The sequence below is a fragment of the Rhyacophila brunnea genome, unplaced genomic scaffold (assembly GCF_057557595.1).
Source record: "Rhyacophila brunnea isolate RB1 unplaced genomic scaffold, BYU_Rbru_1.0 scaffold_19, whole genome shotgun sequence".
Taxonomy (NCBI): domain Eukaryota; kingdom Metazoa; phylum Arthropoda; class Insecta; order Trichoptera; family Rhyacophilidae; genus Rhyacophila; species Rhyacophila brunnea.
Genome location: NW_028232848.1, coordinates 3,221,592 through 3,245,967, shown reverse-complemented (window position 1 = coordinate 3,245,967; position 24,376 = coordinate 3,221,592). Strand labels below are relative to the sequence as shown.

General features: G+C 33.5%; 1 protein-coding gene across 24 annotated transcripts in view; it reads right to left on the bottom strand.

The window, feature by feature from the left end:
* para (sodium voltage-gated channel paralytic) overlaps positions 1–24,376 on the bottom strand; it is a 278,569-nt gene that overhangs the window by 127,450 nt on the left and 126,743 nt on the right. For all 24 annotated transcript variants that reach the window (XM_085946086.1, XM_085946084.1, XM_085946083.1 and 21 more), the window contains exon 2: positions 10,075–10,216. The gene's annotated coding sequence lies outside the window, so the exon portion shown is untranslated. The remainder of the gene's footprint in view (positions 1–10,074; positions 10,217–24,376) is intronic.

Genomic DNA, 24,376 nt, shown 5'->3' with positions numbered 1-24,376 from the left:
TAAGTATTATCGCGGCCATAACAAGAAAATGTATGGGTAAACATGTATTAATTATCCTGCAGTTGCAAGCTTGCATGCATGAATCAAAAAAATCTAAGCTTCTGAATTTTGATGCGACAGTAGGGATTCTTTCGATCAGCGCCTGCGCAATAGAACGACAGTGGCGAACCTGCCGGCAAAAAAACCTTGATTCAAACCACATAGGTACGTTAGTCGCCAATGCGTAGGTAATTTGTAAAGCTCTTTAGTTGCACGATTGCTAGTTAATATCGCCGTAATTAGGTAGTGCGCAAGCTGCTCAATTGGTAAATCACAGTGGCCAAAATCCGATGGTTACAAATTCGGGTCATGTCCTAGGTCGTAGGTATTTGTCGTACTGTTTTCAAAATTATTCATATTCAATAAAAATGTTACATTTATTCAAACATTGCGAATAAATTATTATTCATCGAATAACTTTAAGGCCTCGAATACACTAATGGTTCGTTTATTTATCTCACACTGCGCCCATTTAATATGGCTATAGCTAAAAGTATTAAATTAGTAGGAAACTACTTAAGTAAATAAAAAATTAAATTCTAAAAAATACACCACTCTTTTAATGTAATAATAATTATGGACAATTATTTTATGTATTAGATTCCAAAAAGAATTACAACTAAACGTTTCCAGAAATAAATAATAATTATTCGAGGTGACTGTACATTTCTTTATAATCATTATTTACGTAATTGGCAAAGGTTATATTAAGCTGTAGTTGAATGATAATATATTTTCTGTGTAGACAGCGTAATATCGTGGAGTTGCTGCCAAAAGTTGGTAAGTCGATAATTTAGATATAACAACGGATTATATAGGTCATCCGATATATTATAGAAAATGCACATAAAGCTCAAAGAAATTGACATTATGCCTTATGTTAGGGTTACCTACATGTAAATTGTACCTACGCATTGCATTATATAAGCAAAATGATCACAAACACCCTTGAGAAAATCGTATTTTTATTAAGAGTATTATAACGACAGAGCATTTATTAAGAGCACATTAACGGCAAATAATTTTCAACAGTGGGTGCGACGAAATTTCTCACTCGTCGCCTGGACTCGCCAATCGGAGACCGACAGTTGAAGTGTGCGCACGTCGATTTGTTTTGTCATGGCGTCGGAAGAAAATATTCTTAAATTGTGTAAAGATGACTAAAAAACTTTATGTATGTACTTAAAAATAAAACAAGTCAATGAATATACTATTATTATTAGTAATATAACAATAAACATAACATTAAATGGACGCATGTTGGATTTTTATGACAAATTATATTTCGTTCGGCACGCGTCATTTGCACAATCCGCGCATCGCCTAGTCACGATCTTTTTAGACCGTGCCTCAACTGAAGTATAGCCTTAATAATAGCTTCCGGATTGAAAAACACGAATTCTGTCAGCAAGATTGCAGTTCATTATTCCCGTTGTAGCAATCATACCACTTAGCATTACAAGGGTAACTCACTTTAATATGTATGCTTTGTTGTCAAAACAAAAACAAAGTGACGGAAGCGATTATCAGCATTTCCTCAACCATAACTAGATCAGTAGGTTCTATTATGCATAATTGCGACAATAGTATGTGTAAAGTGCATATGTATAAACAGCAAGGACAATCCATAAATCGTCACTCCACTCGAGTCTATCACACGGCGCACTACTCACATCGAGTCTGTCACTCGGCGCACTACCCATCTCGAGTCCAGTCTCTCGGTTATATTAATATATCGATGCATCGCCAGTCAGTTCAATAATATAGTCAATCTAATCAGTACCTACATCAATACCCGCAATTATAACATCACTTTGTCATCTTTATCATTGTATTTATTTATTCTTTTAAGATAAATAAACACTCACATCGAAACATCCAAGTAACTACGACTTTTATCTTCCCACACCTCATCATCTCCAAAGTGGTGACCCCGTTTTCCAAACAACTGCGACCTTCTCTCTTCAGACGTCTTCATCCCCAAAAATATATTGTGTCCTCGCCGGCATCGAAGGACATGTCCACATAGCGCGTGTCTCACCGCGATTGCAAGAGGTCACCTGTACCTCGACCCCGCGCGACAGTCGTCACGGTGCGAGTGTATGTGGACGGTTCAATGAGTTCACATGTACCTGAAATGCGCGCGAGTCAAAACGCGCCATGTGGACAAGGCCGAACCCGGAGCTCCCGGATGAAAGGCCAGCGTCTTACGCACTGCACAACGAGAGACCAAGAGCGGACGTATCGCTTAAGGTGATTCATCAGTGAAACGGCAAATAATTTTCAACCATAGGCGCGACGAAATTTTGCACTCGCTCCCGTTCGGAGAGAGAATGTAGAGCTGGAAACACGTCATTTTGCTTCGTGATGGCGACGGCCGTAATAATTCTTAAATCGCGTGAAGATGACTTAAAACGTTACCTATTTACTTTAAAAAGAAAACATATCAATGAATATATTACTATTGTTACTGATAAAACAATAAACAGAACATTAAATGGACACATGTTGGATTTATAAGACAAATTATATTTGGTTTGACATGCCTCATTTGCACCCGCGACCCGCAATCCGCGCATCGCCTAGCGACGATCTTTTTAGACCGTGTCTCAACTGAGGTATGGCCTTAATCAAATAACGCATATTTTTTTAAGTCTAACCAATGCATTATCACGATGGTGACAGTCATTGCCCACTGAAGAAGGAAGCCGATACATTACAGGACTGGTCCTACTTTTCGCCCCTCCCGTTGTCTATGGATGACCTGTCATTGTTCTATAGAGTGCTCATACTGACGCGTCTGTCATGTTCACTTGTCGGAGTATTCTTAGCTTCAGATTTCTTTCAGATTATTTTAACGTATCTTGGAGACCTTGGAGTTCATCTGATTTAGTGTTTATGTGTTATTAATAATAATTGGAAGTGACGATCAAAGTAAGTAAACTTCTTCTGTGTATAATAATATCATAATACACTACGACGTTTGTCAATGTGACAGTCGATTCTAAACGTCAATAATTAATAACTTATGTATACTCTTCAGTCATTATAGAATACCATACTCTTCTTGCAAGTACGTTATCAATAAATAGTATGGCAGTGGACCACTCGTTGCTTGTGCAAAAAGTTATGCTCAGGCTATATTAATCTAAAGTGACAGTACAGTACTGTGACAGTACATAATATAAATAACTATTTTGTAGATACAGTTTTCTGTTATTACAGCCCTATATTGTTTGCGCGTTTTCTCGGTCAAGTTGACTTTGTTATTGTTTATAATTTTATATTAGTTATCTTATTATCGAATAAATTCTAGGAATTGCAGTGATTAAAATAATATAAACTTTGAAAATACCAACAAATAATTAAGTTAAGTACCTATATGATATTATTTTAAATAATTACAAGATAAAAAGAACTTTTTATATACAATGTTTTTAAATTTTCTGTTGAATTATTGTGCTCAATATGCTCAAACTTGTACTTGAAATGAAGTACTTAAATAAAAAACAAACGAACAAACAAATATGGAAATACTGAATACTGAAATGTCATTTTGATTTCCATGGTAACGCACGTATATATTAATAATTTAGTTGCTAGGACCACCCACTTAGCAACCAATAATAGTGGATTGGATTACGGATTTCTTCCGAAATAACTTTTCATACAAAACAGAATTAACTGAAAATGAATTCAATTCTACTTAAAGATGGCTAAAAGTATTAAAAGAATGCATTGGCATCGTGTTCTGATATATTCTAAAAGTTTCAAATGTCTAGCTAGTCGGGAAGTTAGTTAAAAATCGATTGCAAGATTTCTACTGGATAAACAACCACCGGACAAATAAGAATACGAGCTAATAAAAAGGTTGTAAAAAATCAATTAGAACCAAATTCTTAAAAAAAATGATCAACAAAATCAAGAAATACAAGAAGTACAATGTCCCATAAAAATAAATGTTCAATACCTATAACTATATTATATATCTAATTTGTAATTGTAAATAACTTTGTTTCATATTTAGGTCAGTCTGTACAAATATCATAGTAGAAGTTGATACTCAGGTAAGTGCGATCTGTATCATTGTATTTTTAATTAATTACATAAAGACAGTTGTCACCAACATTGGCATTATCGGGTAATTCAATACATATCCTTTCAAACTTTTGTTTTAAATAAAAAAAAATATATTCAAGGCTGAATGTATTTAAAAGAATCTTCATTTTATAATAAATTAGATTAAAATCACCTCGAGTCCCTGAAGGATTTTTCTAAAAGGTATATTTCTTAGACTGTTCTAAGTTTCCAAGTGATGTAGATATATTTTATTAATTGTGTTATTATAACATTAAATTCTACTTTTCCGAGAAATCATATAATATTAAATAAACCGGTTTTTAAGTATATTTAATGATATTAATACGGTTTCCAAAATACTAATAATTATTGGGTCTAGGACGATTTGGCGCCAGACAACTGGACGTCACGCAATTTGAAAATAAATATACTTTAGGTACTTATAGGTACTTTTAAAAAAATATATTTAATATTATTATATTATGATTTAATAGTTGGTGAGAATTTAAATATGCACACGTAAATAATGATTTAATCGTGCATATTTTTAAGTTCTAACGAAAAAAGAGTTTTCATTTTTATTGAAAGCATTAGACATGGTAATTCTCAATCCGCAATAAAAAACATTATTTTAAGAGTAAAATTAATTAAAACCACTAAGTAGTAGATAGAAACTGATTCCTCGTCTACGTTCTGTTTACGTGTCTACAACAGTGCGGCGTCCAATTGTCCTGGCGTCTAGTTGTCCCATTCTCTAATTATTAATGCATTTTTCTGAGTAATAGTGGGAAGATCGCGTCTCTTTTTGAAAAATCCTGTATACATAATATAGTTATATTGTATTTACAAACCAATTCCAACCATTTTTGAACACACGATATCACATTTAAATGGATTTCCTTATTCGTGGTCATTGTGCAGTTTGAGTCATTTTATGTGTTTCAAAGTGGTGATGGTAATGTACTTGAACAAAATATATCGGATTTCAATGGCTTATCACGAGTATGTTACGTTAATATTTCACTTTACTAAATCTTTCTTCTTTTGTATGTAGACATACATCGCATTTTAAATAATTATTCCTTATACCTACTAACATAATTTTAATATTCTGCTTATATGTTAACATTCACGTATGTCATCATCATCATCAGCCGGGGCTTGTTCCAACTCTCTCGGTCCTGTGTCGTTCGCTGCCACGTATTTCCGCCGAACTTTATCAATTCGTCAATCCAGCGGCTTTTAGGGTGACCCTGTGGCCGTTTCGTGCCCCTTGGGTACCATTGGATGACGGCATTTGTCCAGCGGCCGTCCTTTCGTCGAGCAATGTACGTATGTATGTATATGACGTTAAATAAGGCCGATTATATTCAGGGCGTGGCACTGAATTAAAAATTACGATTATCTTCAAATGTACTTAAAAAAACGAAGAATTTGATTGCATATTTTGTTAAAATTATTACCATTTGTTCAAAACGCAACAACCATCATTTTATTTAAACAGGTTACAATATTGCATTCGAAGTATAAGCAATAACTAGCACTGTTATTGAAGTTTACTGTTTCCTGTCACGGTCTGACTATAGTGGGCCTTACGCTTTAAAAATAGTATATTTTAAAATCCATTTATGAACCTTTTCCCGATTTCTACTTTATTTTTATCAACGTAATTATAAAACGGCCCCACGATGGCCGAACGGCTTGCCCGTCGGCTTATAATATCGTGAGTCCGAGGTTTGAATCCTGGGTCCCACAAATATACCTACATATTTTTTTTAATTTGTGTTTGGAGTCAGAGTATGAACCTAATAGGTTGAGAAAGTGGCTAATGTCCACTTCTCGTAAAAACAAAAATCTGTTAATATAAACCTCCACTGTGTGAAGGCTTTTATTATGATTCTATTAGGATCGGACATGGTAAAAAAAAGAATTCTCGTTGGTTGATAGTCACTGAAACGAATTTAAGCTTTTAGTGTAATTATTTGTAATCCTAATCAGAATGCCAAGTAGGTACTCACTTATATAGTTTTATTATCAGGTGTAAAGCAATAATTAATTAGTATTTACATACCTGTATACTTAGTACGTAAGATATAAAACAGATGTCGTTATCGAAGCAGTAGGTACATAGGTATAATATAATATGTACAACTATGTCTGCTCCTTCCGCATGTGCGAAATGTGCATTCCGTCAGGGCGGCCATTTTAAGAGGCCGGGCAAACTGGTTACATGTAAATTGTACGTAAAACATTTCACCGTGGCACAGTTCACCATGAGCTTTCTTATCGAAAAGAGATGACCGTAAGTATAATATACGGTCTCCAATTTTATTAGATTATATTATATAATGTGAACATTAATTCAATTTTCATAGCTGATTTTAGCAAAATTCATGAATTCAAGAACGAAACCCTAACCAAACCTAACCTAACCTAACAAATAATCCAGTATATCGGCTATTTTCAAAATTAGTTTGCTACCGGCTTCCTGTAAAGTGTAAACCGACAAGAACCGTGTTTTATTTAGACATGAATTTTATGTCAGTACTATACAACCCAGAACCCAAAGAGGTTGGGCGGTTTTTAATATACGGCCATATATATTTCTGATACAATATTTCACGGTGAAGTATGATACGGCGAATTGCATTCGTACAAGTTTCCGGACACGAGGCAAACTTTCCGCAAAAAAACTGGGTAGTCATATTTTATATTGAAACAATTAAAACTTACATAGGTACTGTGTGAGCCAGTTTCTGACCTGCCATGGTGACTTCGCAGCCAAGCTACAGGGTTGTAGTCTGATAGAACATGGGCCGGAATGCACATGTGGCCACAATCACCATGACGGTGAACTCGTCCTCTGAGACTGCCCGCTTTTGGGATCCAACCAAGCGGAGCAGTTTGCCAGGTTCCGACCACACATGGGGCCCTTGATATCAACCAATGCCAACTTTTAGGCATTTGAAAAGTTTGCTGCGTCATATGGAGGACGGTATAGTTCAGATCCTTATTTGGATTCATCCCTTTCATCTCCTGACTCCTCTGTTTCAGCAGAGTTTCAATATACGGGTACAGAGGACACTTCATGTTACTAAAGATAAATGACGGCAGAGCAAGTTAAGATTATTTTTCGTATTGTACCTAAACTCTTTCTTTAAGCACTCATTGGTCATAAATCTAGGCTATAATTATTATTTAAAACAGTGCTCGAAATGGACCGAAACGCACCGGAGCGCCGTTCCTGTTCGTGAAATCGGTAAAATTATAGCTCCGTCTCGTAGAATAAATAATTTGACCGTCTGAGCTGGATAGGCCATATAATAGAAAATCTAACGCCCTTATTTTTATGAAAAAAAAACACTTTGATAACTTTACTATGTAAAAATCTTCAGAAAACTGTCGAGCGCTCCGGTTCGTAAATTTTTCCATTTCGAGCACTGATTTAAAATAAAAATGGAAAATTGTACTTGTCAAATAGGAAACAATTAAATAATGTTCAATTGTATTGGAAAATATTGTAGATATATTATTTTATTTATTTAACGCCCCACATGCTCGTCGTAGGTCAAAATTGAGTTTTTATTGTATTTTCAAACCATGATCCTGGACACTCCTTAAACGTTGTAGATAATATATTTACATAATTTTAGTAGGAGTAAAATTATGTTAACGCGCGTGTTTGAACATGTACCTAACGGAAATTTTTTTAATTTTTTTTAAACGGTACATGTTCAATATCATTTTACTCCCTACTTTAATTAAAGTTTGTCAATTTATGGCTATGGCCGTATGTTGTAGCTTAACCACTGGGGAATGACAAAAGAAATCGCGTATTTCAAAAAAAAACACTACCTTATTCTTAGGTCAATAATTATTATAAAGCAATCATTATTCATAAAATGTTTATCACACTTGAATGGTCAAAAACATAGCTTATAATAAGTATCTTTAAAATCATCTTGAAATGTGTTAATCTTGCCGATTTTTTGAATAATAAAATGCATAATTCTTGTCAAATTTGGGATCACAGAGATTATCAATATAATTTTTATCGTAAATATTTTATTAAAATTATCTTGTCATAAATTATACTAATGGTTTTATAAATGTGATTAAAAATTAATAAATGTAAAAAATCTTAACACCACTGCACATTCATGTACCGAAATATGACTATATTCTAAAACATTAGAGCGAGAGGTTTAAAAGAAAACTATTTTATGTAACAAAAATACTTTATGCAGTCATCAAATGTTTAAAATAAATATAAAAAATAATAAGGCTTCAAAATTTTATAAATAGATTATCTACAACGATTAAGGAATGTCCAGGATCATGGTTTGAAAATACAATAAAAACTCAATTTTGACCTACGACGAGCATGTCCCCCCTTAAGGCATCTATGGTTTTAAAGTTATCTAATATTTTCAAACATAAAATTAATACAGGTATCATTAACTTCTGACTAACCTAGTTTTATCATTTTGTAGAGAAAGAAATATAGAATCATATCCAATGGCTATATCTCAAAAAAACAGTGATCATCAATTAGTTATCAGCTAGTTGCAGTATTGAGGTGACGATATACAAGGAGGGTGGAAATGGGGTAAAAAAGTCCTATTTTATAGTTGTCAGAATCAAAGTGTGCCTAATTTTAATTGAAAATATTGTTTGTGCTATTATTAAATAGCATGTCATAACGCCTTAATTGATATTATCGTAGAAAACTATATAAGTTTACTTTTGCTCAAAATGTGTAATATGAAGTAAAAATGCCTGTACTTGAATTGTACACTATAGTACTATAGATGCATGTGTTTTAAAAGATTGGACTATTTTGTATTTAGCGATCGATAGCCTATAGAAAAGCGATGGATTTTTTTTTTTGCTAACCAATAATGAAAAATAATTATGCGGGCAGCATTCTAACTTTGCGCTTTCCTTGTCAGATATATTATAACATTTTTCACTACAAAATAAAGCCATAATTAGCATTTGTGTCAAAATAGAGTTAAGCTTTTGAAGTTGTGTATTCTGTTTAGTTTTTAAAATACATACTGTTTATGAAAGACGTCTATAATATTAATATTAGCCACAATTTCACTATAACTCTTGGAAATGTTTTTCTAAGCTGAGAAAACAGGCCCCGGTCTATGAATGAATATTAAATTATAAAAATTAAGCAGGTATAGTTTTTTTCAAAGACTATTAAAAATATAACATTATTTTTATTGCTAAATTAAACCTCAGAAACAAAATTATTATAAAAAATCATATAATAAAATTCAAAACGTTATACTCTAGCATACATCTTTCATTTTATTAAATTAAACAACGGAGTCAGTTGCTACTTTTTTGTTTAAAATCATAACACTTCAGATTAACGCTTACACTAAAGTTTATTAATATATCTAATTGCATTACCTTGTTAATGGGTTTATAGAAATGTAAAGAGTTTTATCTATAAAATCTTAAAGCTACGAGTATTTATCTCATATTCTACTAATATGTAAGTTATTATTTTTATTAGGATAATTTCGCATAACGCCATGGCATGTGGTGTTAAATCTAGCGTTTTTTTTCATTCCAAAATCGCGACTAGCTTCAAAGTGTCGAAAACGTTAAGCAAGACATACCAATTTCAACGTTGATTTTTCACTAATTTCACACTTTATGTTGAGAAGAAAGTTTTACATTTCCCTCATCAGTATCCTTCTGGTAACCCTAAAAGGTGTGTAGGTATATTTTCCTGAGATGATTTTTTTTCATCGACGAATATTATTGTTTTCAGAAAATCTATTGTTTTTCCTGCTGAAATCGTTTTTTTATTATTCCGGCTGGCATATTTTTATCGACGGGAGTTATCAACACTTGCTACTGGTGGTATATTCATAATCTGCGCCTGGGATCGAACATTATGTTGTGAATTATAAAAAAAATTGAAAAACTCACTTGAAATGCATGAAGTCAGTATTGTGTTGAGATGTGAGATCAGTGGCGTCCGCTGGGGTCGCGGGTCGGCATCTCCGGGCAGCGGGGCGGCGCGGGGGGAGAGCCAAGGGGGCGCCACTGTGACCTCAAATATAACCCCTCTCTGAAAACAACAAGAGAAATAGCAAAATTATAATTTAGAAATATTTTTTATTTATATAGTATTATTATTGTAATGCTCATAATGTTATGTGGGATAAGCTGCTCAGCACCAATAGCTTAGACTGCTCGTTGGATGGAGGAAAACGATTATAACAATACACACTTAGACAGAAATAAATATTTTATAATTACAGCTACACAGAACAGATTAATAAGATAGAATTACGAAAGCCAGTCGCTATAAACCAAGACTTTGAATGTAGTTTTGATATACAATATAATGACAATCAAGTCATTAAGCGCAAGCAATACAAATCCTCCGGAATGTCTTCAGGTATTACCAATATTGAACGCGCGTTTCGTTTAAGTGACAAACTTTAATGCGTAGGTATTATGATACAGACGTAACTATTGAAAATAACGTCTTTAAATTTATTCCATATTTCTCCACACTCGATAAATATACCTTCTTATAGCTTCGCACTACGGGAATATGCAAATTGCGAAAACAAATAAGTACAATTTGAGAAAGTTTAGTGTGCCTTTTTATGTCGGATCTTAACAGCCTACCACAACCCTTCGCCACCGATTTATATATATATATATATATATATATATATATATATATATATATATATATAGCAATATCCACCTAAACTCATTCTCACATAAGTGGAATATATCAATATACCTACGAACCGATTTGATTGCACATAATAAAAGTTGGTTAGTCGATAACTTGGGTATTTAGAGTGAACGACGGATTATGAGTCTATATATAAATATGTATGCTAGAAAAAAAATTCAAGGCCATCCGATATAACATGTACATAAACCACAAAGAAATTAGCATTATACATGTCTTATAGAGCAAGTCAAACATTCAAATTGGAATTACTCCATTACATGATTTCGAACACAAGATTTACAAGAGAGCAAAAAAACTGAAACTGAAACTAAAAGGTTGTTTTTATCATTTGCACTGCTTATGTAATTATTATAGATTTAATAAATAAATGCCTCTTAGCTACATACCTACTCATTTAAAATTCCGATACATAACCTCGAATGATTTTTTAAGAATCTGTTTTCCATAATAAGACATGGCATCAAAACCAGGGCTCGAAATGGACCGGAACGCACCGGAGCGCCGTTCCGGTTCGTGACATCGATAAAATTATCGCTCCGTCTCGTGGAAAAAATATTTTGACCGTCTGAGCTAGATAGGCCATGTAATAGAAAATGTAACACATTTATTTTTATGAATTACACATAAAATTTGATAACTATGTAATATCTTCAGAAAATTGTCGAGCGCTCCGGTTCGTAAACTTTTCCATTTCGAGCGCTGATCAAAACACTTACGACATCGATTGGCAGAAATGTCAGATAGGACATATTATCATAATACCGGTGAAATGAAGATTATTTTGTGAATGAATTAATGTTTTATGCGATCAAATACGTATTGATAATGACATGTATTTACTTTAGCATTGAAATATTCGTGAAATAAAACAAGTTTCTCACATGGCAACACCGGCGATTTTTCTTTAAAGCTTTCCACACAAAATGGACGAGTGTGGAAATTTATTGTTAATAATAATAGCTACGGAGTAGTTAGCCTTGTAGGGAAACCGTTACGATTCACTTAAGGATTCCAGTCACCCATGTTATATACAGCATTATACAATATCGTCTCGAGACAAAGTGATTAACTGATATTATGTAAATCAGGGGGGGGGGGGCAAAATGCGGTCCGCCATCATTAATTGTACTTCTAATTACGAATAACTTTTTTATATATTTTTTTTTTAAATATTGGCAATAGATTAAAATTTGTTTTTAATTTTCGATCGCGATCCATTTTCAATAGATATTGATAGTGTACCGACAGAGATACAACTTGAGATTATTGATCTGCAGTGTGACACTGATTTAAGAGAATCACATCGTCGTGAAGAAATCTCCAAATTTTACAGACAAATTCGACCAACTTAAAGATTATGCAAGAAAAATGTTCGTTATTTTTGGATCAACCTATAGATACTGTGAACAAACATTTTCGATCATGAACCTCAATAAAAATTCTTTGCGATCAAATATCTCCGATGCCTATTTACAAGCAGTTTTGAGAATATCAACTACAAAATTAACACCTGAATTAAAAAAAAAATGTACAATAGTTTCATTCTTATAATTTTTTTTGTAATGTTTATTTTTCGTGATAATAAATAGTGTATATCTAAAAATGGTATTTTACTTGCGGCCCGCCGCTCATTTTGAATTCTTGAATTTGGCCCTCCATCCAAAAAGTTTGCCCCCCCCCCCCCCCTAATGTAAATTGTACAATAGCGTCACAGGCTACGTTTCTCGATATTTTAAACAGCACTTATTTGTAAAGTAAATTGGTCAATTTTTGTAAATGCGTGTAAAGACAGATAGGGAAAAATCGTGTCCGGAAATTTGTACGTATCCAGTTCGCCGTATCACACTTTACGGTGAAATATTGTATCGGAAATATATGGTCGTATATTAAAGACCATCCAACCTCTTTGGGTCGTACAATGATAAAATTCATGTCAAAATAAAACACGGTTCTTGTCGGTTTGTAGGAAGCCAGCGGCAAACAAATTTTGAAAATAGCCGATATACTGGGTTATTTGTTAGGTTAGGTTAGGTTTCCATTCTTGAATTCATGAATTTTGCCAAATTCAGCAATGAAAATTGAATTAATGATCATATTAAATCTAATAAAATTGGAGACCGTATAGTACAATATGATCATCTCTTACCGATAGAAAGCTCACGGCAAACTGTGCCACGGTGAAATATATTACGAACAATTTACATGTAACCTGAAAAAATAGCCGAAACTATTGCCGACGTCCGGTAACAGTTACGAGTAGGGAATCCAATCCCGAGCCAAAATTCTGATCCCGGGATTTCGGGATTACAATTTGACAATCCCGGGATCCCGGGACTGGTCCCGGGATTGGCATTTTTTTCCATTGTTAATATAAAAATTTTATATTCACAAATAACATTGATAAAATCGGTCAAAAATAAATCTAGTATAATTTACACTATTTAAGACATTTATTGTTAATATTGTATATCTACGTTCAATCTTGGAAATACATAAGTGTAATGGAGTAAATAAATATTGTAATATAAATAATAATGTGAATTTAATACGAGATTGCTGTTTCTGATAGTGAAGACTTAATGCATGGATTAGCGAGATTTAAAATAGTAAAATAAATAATCATGGCGTACTTATGGCCTTTCCGCTTCATAAATCTAATTAGTCAGCGAAATATGAAACTGCCGTAAAACGTATGAGATCATGGTGGAATTACTTTGTTAAAAGTGCGAAGCATTCTTTTTTTCAATCTTTCTCATTTTCAATAATTTATGTGAACAAAATAAAATAAATCGGCAAGTTACACATGGGTATAAATGAAACTTCATTCAAACTCAGTTTATTTCTAATGTAGTTATTTTTTATTATAATTATTTTTTCTGTTATATTTTCGCTTTTATTTTATGTTTCATAAAAATTGATAAAAAAATCAATCCCGAAATCCCGGGATTATATTTATCAATCCCGGGATTCATAGGTATCGAAAATAGCTCGGGATCCCGAGATCCCGGGATTCGGGATCCTTGGATTGGAATCCCTAGTTACGAGGCATAAAGAAGATGTTTTTCGACAAAACTTAAACATACCATATTTATATATAAATACATTTCGAAAGGAAACAGAATCGCTTTGTGAAATGGAGTCTACTTCGTAATTATTTTTATACATGTCGATAATGGCTATGCTATATACCTTGGCGATCAAAATAATAGATTATTTGGGTAAGTTTTTACGCGCTTTTGTATTCCATTTCGTATTAAAAGTTTCTAATCCCATTTTAATAGTGTATTTATTAACCATTACGTAATACCTAGGTATATCAAAAAAGTGGAAGAAATGGTATTCAAAATAATGAAGATATAACTTACAAAGATTTTTAAATATTACCAGAGGGAATCTCATGACCGATTCCATGATAAAATAGAACCTGACAAAACAGAACGACGACAAAATAGAACATGATAAAACAGAACAGTGACAAAACAGACAGTCAGGGGAATAATAAAACATAATCAACTGTTTATTATATTTTTTTTTTTACAAAACTGTTATTATGAAAATAATGCATTTTGTTATATATAGAGTAGGTATTTATGTAAAATTGTATTATGTAATCAATCGCTACATGTTGGCCATACGGCGTAAAAACCTCAATTTATCTATTTGTTTTTGATAATCATGCACAACTATTGCCACTCGATTACTAAGAGTCTCATACTTTTTATTTATGACTTCAAGGTGACCTGTATGAGCATTGGCTTATAATAAATTGCTGGCAAGCTATTTAAAAAAATGCATTATTATCAAAATAACGGTTTTGTAAAAAATGTATATAGGTATACTTACCTAACAAACAGTTGATGGTTTCACTTAAAAATTTAAAATATTTATATATATTTCGTTTATAAACTTTAGTTTTATAAGCATTTAATTAATAAATATATTCCACAAAAATGAATGTTTTATTTTTCCCCTGGTTATTCTCTTTTGTCACTGTTATATTTTGTCATGTTTTGTTTAGTCACGTTCTGTTTTGTCCGGTTACCCTCATGACCATGTTAAACATTTTGATTCCCTTATGCTTTTCGTTTGGTTGTATTGGTATCACTGAAAAAATATGTTTTAGTGCCATTTTCAAACAGTTTTTCAAATCCGACATCCAAGTTCCCTTTATATTTATATTTCCACTTTTCCACAAACGTCAGTCATTCGAGATCCATTATTATGACGTTCGATAATTTTGCTTTATCGGATCAACGATTGATCGGTTCACATATTTCTCGGCCAGGATCGAATACATAAAATGTGTCAATGACGTATTTGATTGCGTTATATTTACATTCATATAACATGTAGAAATCAAGCCGGATCAAGCAATTGTAAGACAAAAAAACAAATTAGTAGAATGTAAAATAGTAAATGACATAATTTTCAGACCTGCATACTATAACCAGCACATAAAAGATGATAACAATGATTTGTCTATGGTTCGTCTACAATCCCCTCCAGTGCAACTAATCACATTTCCGCTTTCAAAGAGGAACGCCCCCAAATTTATCATTTCAAGTTACGCTTCCGTGGTGTATTTGTCAATGTACATAATTTGAAACTTTTTATAATAAAAAATATATTTAAACGATCAGGAGTGATATTAGAATTATTATTAGTAAACTTTTGGCTTGTTGCAAAGAAGAAAAGTAGGTAGTAGCATCGAAAAGGAGAGCCTGAAACATTATTTAAATACGCCTCTAGCACACGTATCCGCCATGACAGATACGTCACTAGAAGTCGTATATATGCGATTACAACGACTTCCTGTTATCGCTAATTTGTTGTTGTCAGACAATAGTGGAAATGCGCTTCCGCCATTAAAATTAAAATGGCCGTTATCCGATCTCGGAACGGACCGTGGACAAACAGCATCGAAAGATGGCGACAAATATAATATATGCAGAGAACAGTAGAGAGCACCTGAGGCGTATGTAAAAGAAAATTATCTTGGCTACGTCACCTCCGTACGTGGCTCAATATCCTAGGTTTTGATATTTGATACGACTGGCATAGGATAAGATCTATTGCAAATTGCAAGTAATTCTGATATTAAAAGAGGAAATGGAGTAATTCCATTCTGCCATCCCCACCCTGGTGCCCTGGTTTGTAGAGTCTCCTTTGAAGAGGAATGAGCTTAAGCTAATACTGCGGTTAAGAACAGGACACACAATGGGTAAAAGATTCATGGGAAGAAGCGATTCGCAGCTCTGCGATGAATGTGATGTTTTGGAGGACCTTGCCATTATGAACGACACAGAGTACAGCTGCGAATTGCGATTATCTTTGAGAATGTTGACGAATTGAAAGGAGGCCTAGCGGTGGGTAAGACGGAAAAACTTAGCAAAATTGTAACTTTCTTTAACAGAATTGGAGTGAGAGCCTGATCGGCGGATCCTCTTCTAGATGAGAAGAGGCGATATGACAGCGAGTCGCAGTCGCCTCGGTAAAATCATAAAAAAAAATATTGGGTAGCGTTTTTCAAGCGTGACTCTATTCATGATCATTTTCCAGGCTATACTGATCATAAATGTCAAAAAATGACCGCAGTATCAAAGCTCGGTTTAATATTTTTAACCCTTTAGTAAATTCTATCTAAGCAAAAAAAGAAAAAAAACACCCGTTAGCAAGGTATGAATCTGCAATCTAATTTAATCATATTTTAGTAAAAAAAATAGCTTGTCTTTTATATAGTATTTCGAAAGAAATTTCTCTGCATATTTGAGATTTTCTTCAATGTCTTTAGCAATATGTTTATATTATGAATTGATTTGTAAAAATATTGAGACTAGTTGAAAAACTCTGCTCTAAATCAATACCTACACGAATTAATATACCAGTACTTTGTTAGGCTACTAATCATGTTGAAAGTGCATTTAACCGGATAGGGGTAGTTGATATTGAGGCCGCCCCAAGGCTTGATATTGAAGGGTTGTACGGTTCAGGGGCACATATTTTGAATGGCCACACTGACAGTATTAAAAAAAAAGAAAATTTTGTATTCCATATTGCTGCTCGAAAGCAACAGTGAAAAAAAATGATTTTGATATAAGTATACCAATCGATTGCTGAAAGCTATACTTACTAAATGAGTTACTAAGATTTTTTTAAATTGTAATACCCCACTTAAAAGAAAAAAATGCCACTATTGCATTTATTAAAATTCTCCTGTAACTTCAAACCAATAGTGGGATAACTGCGATAAACCACTGTTAATAATACAAAAATTAGCATGTATTATAAATCGAAGAAAAGACATAGCAAACAAATAGTTAACTATTTCATTTGTATGACACAAACATTAAAGTTCAATTGTCTCGTAACTTATATTAAGACGGCTCTCATGGTGCAGTGGGTCAGTGGGTAAGGCGTTGGCCTTCCACCCGAGAGTTCTGGGTTCGATTCCCGGTCATGACAAAAACATTTATGTGTTTCTCTCAAAGCCTGGGTGTTTGTAATTGTTCAAAATTACTAACAACCACCTTCTACGAAAAAACAAGGACATGGTTATTATTAATTTAAATATATATATATATATATATATATTTTGACTTATTCCACTGTTTCTTTCATGGGATGGGAGAAATTTGGATCCCATATATCGTGTTGTACGGAATAATCTGATCAACAAAGACGGCATACAATTGGTTGTTATTATATATTGGTTATATTGGTATTGTTGATATTGGTTATAAAGGGAAATAACTCAAAATACCTTGTTCTAAGATAATGGCATTTGAAAATTTTGCACAAATTAATACTGATTGCAATGTTAAAGCCTTGATTTTTTAAAGTAAATTTGTTTATTTTTTATTTAGTTCAAGTAAACTATGCAATGGACAATTAAATTTTACAGTTTAACAAAAATATTCAAAGGCATTCCCGTTTATAATGAATTAATGATTAATCACAGAAAGGGTGTTCGATTTATGACCCGTTCAAGAAAATTTTGATCATATTTTTGTTGAATTATAATTATATAGAAAATACTTTTCTACGTCGAATCGCATTATTAACCCATAGCTTACGGGCCGCACAAAATTGTGTTTTTGCTAATTACTTTTCAAATGAAAATTAACACGTTAATTACAAAATTAATTAAAAGGGCCCGTAAGCATTGTGTTAACATAAAACCTTGACATTTTGAGTTGTTTCCCTATAGAACTAGGGCAGTATTCGCCAACTTTTTTATACTTGCGGACCGGTAAAAAAGGAAAAAAAATTCGCGGACCACTAATAGTGAAATAAAAATGGTTTTTTACGTAATATTTTTTTAATCTTATATTGTGACAGATGGACATAACTATAACTAACTAATATACATATAACAGTTTGATACAATTAAAGTTTGACAAAAACAATGGATTTTTTCAACAATCTAATGCGAAACCTGCTGTTGCATCTTTGCTAATATATTGGATATTCTTACGAAATGCTGCATTCACGTCCAGTCTATTCCTTTGTTTCGATTTTATTGACGACATGGACGAAAATGCTTTTTCACATGAATAGATTATTGAAAATGACATTAATAAATTTATAGCTTTACAGCCTAAAGATAGATATTCATCTGCCACTGATATCCAAAACTATGGAAATAATTTAATGTTCCTTGGGCGGCCCGGTACCATTTGATCCATGGACCGGTACCGGTTCGCGGACCGAGGGTTAGGAACCACTGAAATAGGGTAATGAATTATACAATATTACAGTTATTTGTATATTTGGTATCAGTTGACAATATCCCATTATAGCAAACGAAACCGGTCCTGATTATTATTGAAACTGTATATAATAAATACCCACTACATATATTTAATACTATAATAATCTTTCCATTATGAATTGTCAGTTAAGCCCATTAAATGAAAACACATTGAAACAACAATGTGTACATTTTAATGACGCGGAATCCCATAATAGTATCTATCTGGATAATTGGCTGCATGGACAATGAATGATACTATGGTCGACAATGATACTTTTTATTATATTTTTATTACAAACAACGACCCATCTATGATAATTGCGTATTCGCGATGGTGGTTGTCACAGAACAGATAATAAAAAGAATTCCGATAGGCTATATACCAATACAGTAAATTTTGACGCAGGGTTTTAAATGTGTGAGTGTCCTACGAAAATGAACCACGCATTATAGACGTACAATAGTGTGTTTATACACCATGGCCCCACATCTTGAAGCGGGACCTCAGGATAGGTTTTTTAGCGCCCCCCCCTACATAGATTAAAATTGAAGGTATTCAGTGTTTATTAGCGATTTTTGTATTTTTAATGCATTATCTTTAATTGTGGAGTTGTTGAGTATCGACACACAAGAATCAAAAATGATATCGCATTGTCACGTAATATTATAAAAACTTAACGGTTAAGAAGGAAAGTAGCGCCGCAGGCGACATTTTTTATTATTAGAGCAAATTTGTGATGTCTCAGTTTTCAATCTCAGTTTTCTGGACAACCCGCCACGCCGGGCCCCACTTGATCCCGGACCCCCAGGCTAGAGCCCTGTGTGCCCCCCCTTGGGGGGGCCATGGTATACACCTATATTAAATGAGCATCAATGCATAAACTGAGAGCAATTGTCATTATTCGACGTATGACGTATTCTTGACACGTGTTTAAATTTATCCCGTAGGTATTCTTTCTTACTCGAGATCGGTTGCCTGCTTCTCCTTACCCGTTAGGTATTTCAGTTCCCTGGTGGTTGTATTTTTAAGTAAGAATATCATAATTATTTTTCGTTTTTATTTATCTGATATTGTTGTAATATAATAATAATATTGATGTAAGCCACAGGATGCTGGCATGATCTATCTGGAAGGATGCAAAATGACTGATGAGCGAAGAATTTTTTTTTTGGAGACGCCGCGTGGTGTCCGTGTGCTATGACTGGAAATGGAAGACGTTTGATTTATATTGTACCATTCATTTTTGTCTGTTCTCTGTGCTCTTATCTCCCAAGCACACTTGAGAGTGAGGTGACCTTTTCTTCTTCGACCATATCCAATCCTAATAAGATCATATGGGCCTCCACAGAGTGGAGGTTTGTATTAATAAGATTTTGTTTTTACGAGAAATGGATGTCAGCCACTTGCTCAACCTATTAGGTCCATACTCTGACTCATACACAAATTGAAAAACAATATTTGTGTACTTGCCAGACTCAGATTCGAACTTGGGACCCAAGACGCTATAGGCCGATGCTGAGGTGACCTCAGTCTTTGATGAATGCTCTTTATACATTCGCAGGTATAAACAAGTGCTTCACACCCAAACGTGCCTCCTAATGAGCCTGATGAACACCGGATGTAGTTCGGGGTGGGTTAGTTTAGAGGGGTTCATCTTTGTGTTGTTTATTATGATCAATTTTATTGTTAGTGTTTTGAAAACTTGCTTTTTAATATTATTTTGTAATTCGTTTTATAAAGAGCATCTAAAATATGTAGCATATTTAAATATATACAAAGAAATTCTTAAATTATCTCTACTTGAAGAATATACAAAGGAGCTTTAAAATGGTTAACGAAAAATTAAACTGCCACGAACCTTGAAAGCAGACGAAAAGCTAATTTAAGCTCCAGGTTTTTTTTTTGTTATAATGTCTTCAATATCACAGTGACTAAGAAATAGTTTGTAGGCTTTAATTAAATGTATTGTTTTAAATTCAACAGTATCATTTAATTTTTTTCTCAGCGTTTTAAAAATTGATTAAAAATGGTCTTATAGTGCTTGTACACGTGCACGGATTTACTGGCAGCAATAGTGTATAAATTAAACTATCTTGATAATCACTGTTTACACGTAAACGTGATGACTGTCTCGCCAGTCGCATTCTTCAAGCGTAAACGAGACGCCATATTGTCAGAGAATGGTGCTATTAATTATTATGAAAATTGGTAAACGTCAAAAATGCTCTGTGCAGTGTATTTCGTATTTTTTTCCGGCAGGTCTACCACTATCGTTCTACAGCCATGCACGAAATGTTGCAATTTGCATGATAATATTGCATTTTATTATGATGGCCGCGATAGTCAGTAGTAAACAGCACCCACGATGGCCGCGCGGCTTAAGCGTCGGCCTATAACGTCTTGGGTCCAAGGTTCGAATCCTGGGTCTGGCAAGTACACATAATGATTTTCAATTTGTGTATAAGTCAGAGTATGGACCCAATAGGTTGAGCAAATGGCTGGCATCCATTTCTCGTAAAAACAAAATCTGTTAATACACACTTCCACTCTGTGGAGGCTCATATGATCCTATTAGGATCGGACATGGTCGAAAGAAAACAGTAAACAGCACGTGTGTACAAAATATATGGCAACAATTTACCTGCATACAAGATATCTAAAGTTTGAATTAAATCGTTTAAAGATACATAACATCGCCATATATATAAATTATTAGTTAAATATATTATGAAAGTAACCAGGTACTTATCATATGATTAATAAGCACGATATACTGAAAATCAAATTTACGAGTTTGATTACAGAACCAGTTTTTAATTGCCAATCACAAACCAGCTTATTCCTGGCAGTGCTTTAAAGTTATAACCCTGTTTGGAGTAAAGTAGACTCTTCCTATGCGGTAATTTTCCTACTGCCCGTACACATATATAGAATAAATACGTTATGTTTATATCGCATGATATACTATACGCTGCCAGTGAGCGAGAAAATGCAGCTATGACCCTTCTATTAAAGTGGCAAGCTGGTTGGTATGCTATATCCAACGTTACTTTATTGTTTAGTACTTACTAATAGCTTGTTCAATTTGACTATACAAACTTAAAATTGAATTTTGATTATAATTCCTAGTAAATATGCCGAAAATAAAAATGTATTATTTTCTCTGTGCTGTACTGTTTTAAATTTAGTAAAACATAATTGCTGAGGTGTTATCCAGAATAGATGTTATTATAAACCCTCTTGATAAGTAAACGGTCGTGTAAGGGCCAAATCTGCAACATACGAACAGAGCCACGAGTTTAATAGTCCACTGACCATGACTCCCACATCCTGAAGCGGACCTTCAGGCTAGGATCATTGGCGGGCCTTCCCTACAGATCGCTAAGGTTAAAGGCAGTCTGGTGCTGTACAGTGACATTTTCCAAATGGTGTTCAAAGTCAAATAAAATTCAGTTCATATTGTTTAACACACAACAACTAAAAATTGCATCTTATAACCATACATTTTTAAACGGGAATAAACCCAAAGTAAAATAGCTCCTTTTTTACTACTCGTTAGAACAACTTTAAGATGTGTGTTTATCTCATTTATCTGATCGACCTCCACGCCGGGCCCTTAGGCTAGATCCCGGTCAGCCCCGCCTGTAAGGCCCACCCCACTGACACTACTACTAGTTAACTGTGTCGTAATTAAGTAGGAGAACCGTAGATTAATTGGTAAATCACAATTGCGCGAATCCAGTGGGTACGGATTTAAGTTAAAGTTAAAGTTTAAAAAAATAGTAGTTATGTAAGTATATTTAATGTAAATAATGTTACATTCTTATATCATATGAACTATTCGTTGAATAAAAGTCTGACAATATAAAATATATAAGTAACAGAGTCGTTATATCAAAGTTTAAAATTTACCTCCTTGCATACTCGATAAATAATTGTCTGTTTTTATAACAAGAATTATTGACTATGCCAGTAGTGATCCAGTAAACTGTAAAGGAATATTTGTATGTAGGTACGATCGGAATTTTCTGCATAAAACATATGAATTTCGTACACAATTGAGACCTTAATATAGTTTCTTACGGGTTAAATTGAAACTTTGAATTATTCAAAAAGGTTTTAAAACCTTCAGAATGACTTATCAAACTACGTTTTAATGATTAAAATCTAGATAAAATGCGATATAAAGACTACCTAATAGAAGTCAACATTTTAATGAACGTTTTAAAGAATGGTGTATTAAGTAAGTCCCTAATTGTAAGCATGTTTTTGAATTTTAAAAAAATAGTTGAAATTATCAGTAAGATGTATTAAAAATCAGTTTTTGTAAAAACATTAGGAAGCTTAATAATACTTAAATTAAGTAATTTAGTGCCGGCACTAGTCATAAATAACAAGTTACAGTGTCAATCCACGCAATCGCCTCCGGTTCGGCCTGGTGTATGTCTAAAACTCCTCCGGGGAAGGCAAACCATGTAATAATAAAATGGAAATTGGACATCCACGAAAAATAGACAATTGCTGGACAAAAGAAGTCATCAAAATGATACCCACGAGGTAGAAAACGTCCGAAATGTAGATGTAAAAATCATTAAATCGATATAAAAGTAACCGAAGTATCAGAGAAGTGCACGCCAACCAAGATGTTGGGAAGTTGCTTCTGGGACATTTTCAGTACAACTTTGAAGAGTTCCTAACGTTTGTTACGCTACGGTATACGCCTGCATAACGAGCGTGGAGACGTGGCGACTGGTGGTAGAAAAAGCGAGTACGTTGACATGCAGTTCACAAGACCAAGAGCAAAGTAATCAGCTCGGGGAGGCCTTCATTCAGCAGTGAATTGATTCAGGTAAAATGTCGGCTTCTGAATGCAAAATTCTAGGGATCGCAGGTTCTAATTTTACGTCTAGTAAATTGACATATTATTTTTTCAATGTATATTTTGTATCTAGAATATGGGCCTAATATTACGACCAAAACGCGGTTTCCGGATCCGGTCTAGATCCACACCGGGTTGTAAAGAATATTAAAAAAAATATATTGAAGTTATAATAAAAAATATATTAATTAATAAAAAAAATATTTGACAACCACTGTTGCGGGTTTTCACATTCTCATATGAAAATTTAATAAGCTCGTGCATGCTGCATGCAAGACACATTGTCTCCGGCCACCGAACAGTTGGGGAAACATTATTGTATAACAACATATACCTACGTCGTAAACGAAACTTTACTTTTACGAAGAAAAAAGCTACGTAATATCTTCAGGGACATCTCCAATGTGTTGGATAGTTTATTGTTTGTATATACATATTTTGACATATCATTGTAAGTATGTTATTTATTACGTTGTCAGTGAATTTGATTTTGGACAAAACTAGTTTAAGTCAGGGAAAGCTATTTTTAAGTAACTTCTCCAAAAAATTAAATGTTGACAAAAAATGCTTCCAGTCAAACCGTGACCTATTGTAATACCCTGTTTACACGAGCATGGATTTACTGCTGACAGTACGTATTATCGCGGCCATAACACGAAAATACACGTGTAAATAATATGTGGTATCATGCGAGTTGCATGATATAAATAAAAAGGATTTCTAGTTATACGCATTTATATTTTTTTATAAAAATCGATGTTTTTTAAAATAGATATAAAAAATATTAAAACTATGAATTAGTCAAAAATCTCTTAGGCGATGCTTAGAAAACTAAATAAAATAAATTTTATTAATAAATATGACCATAAAATATTTGTA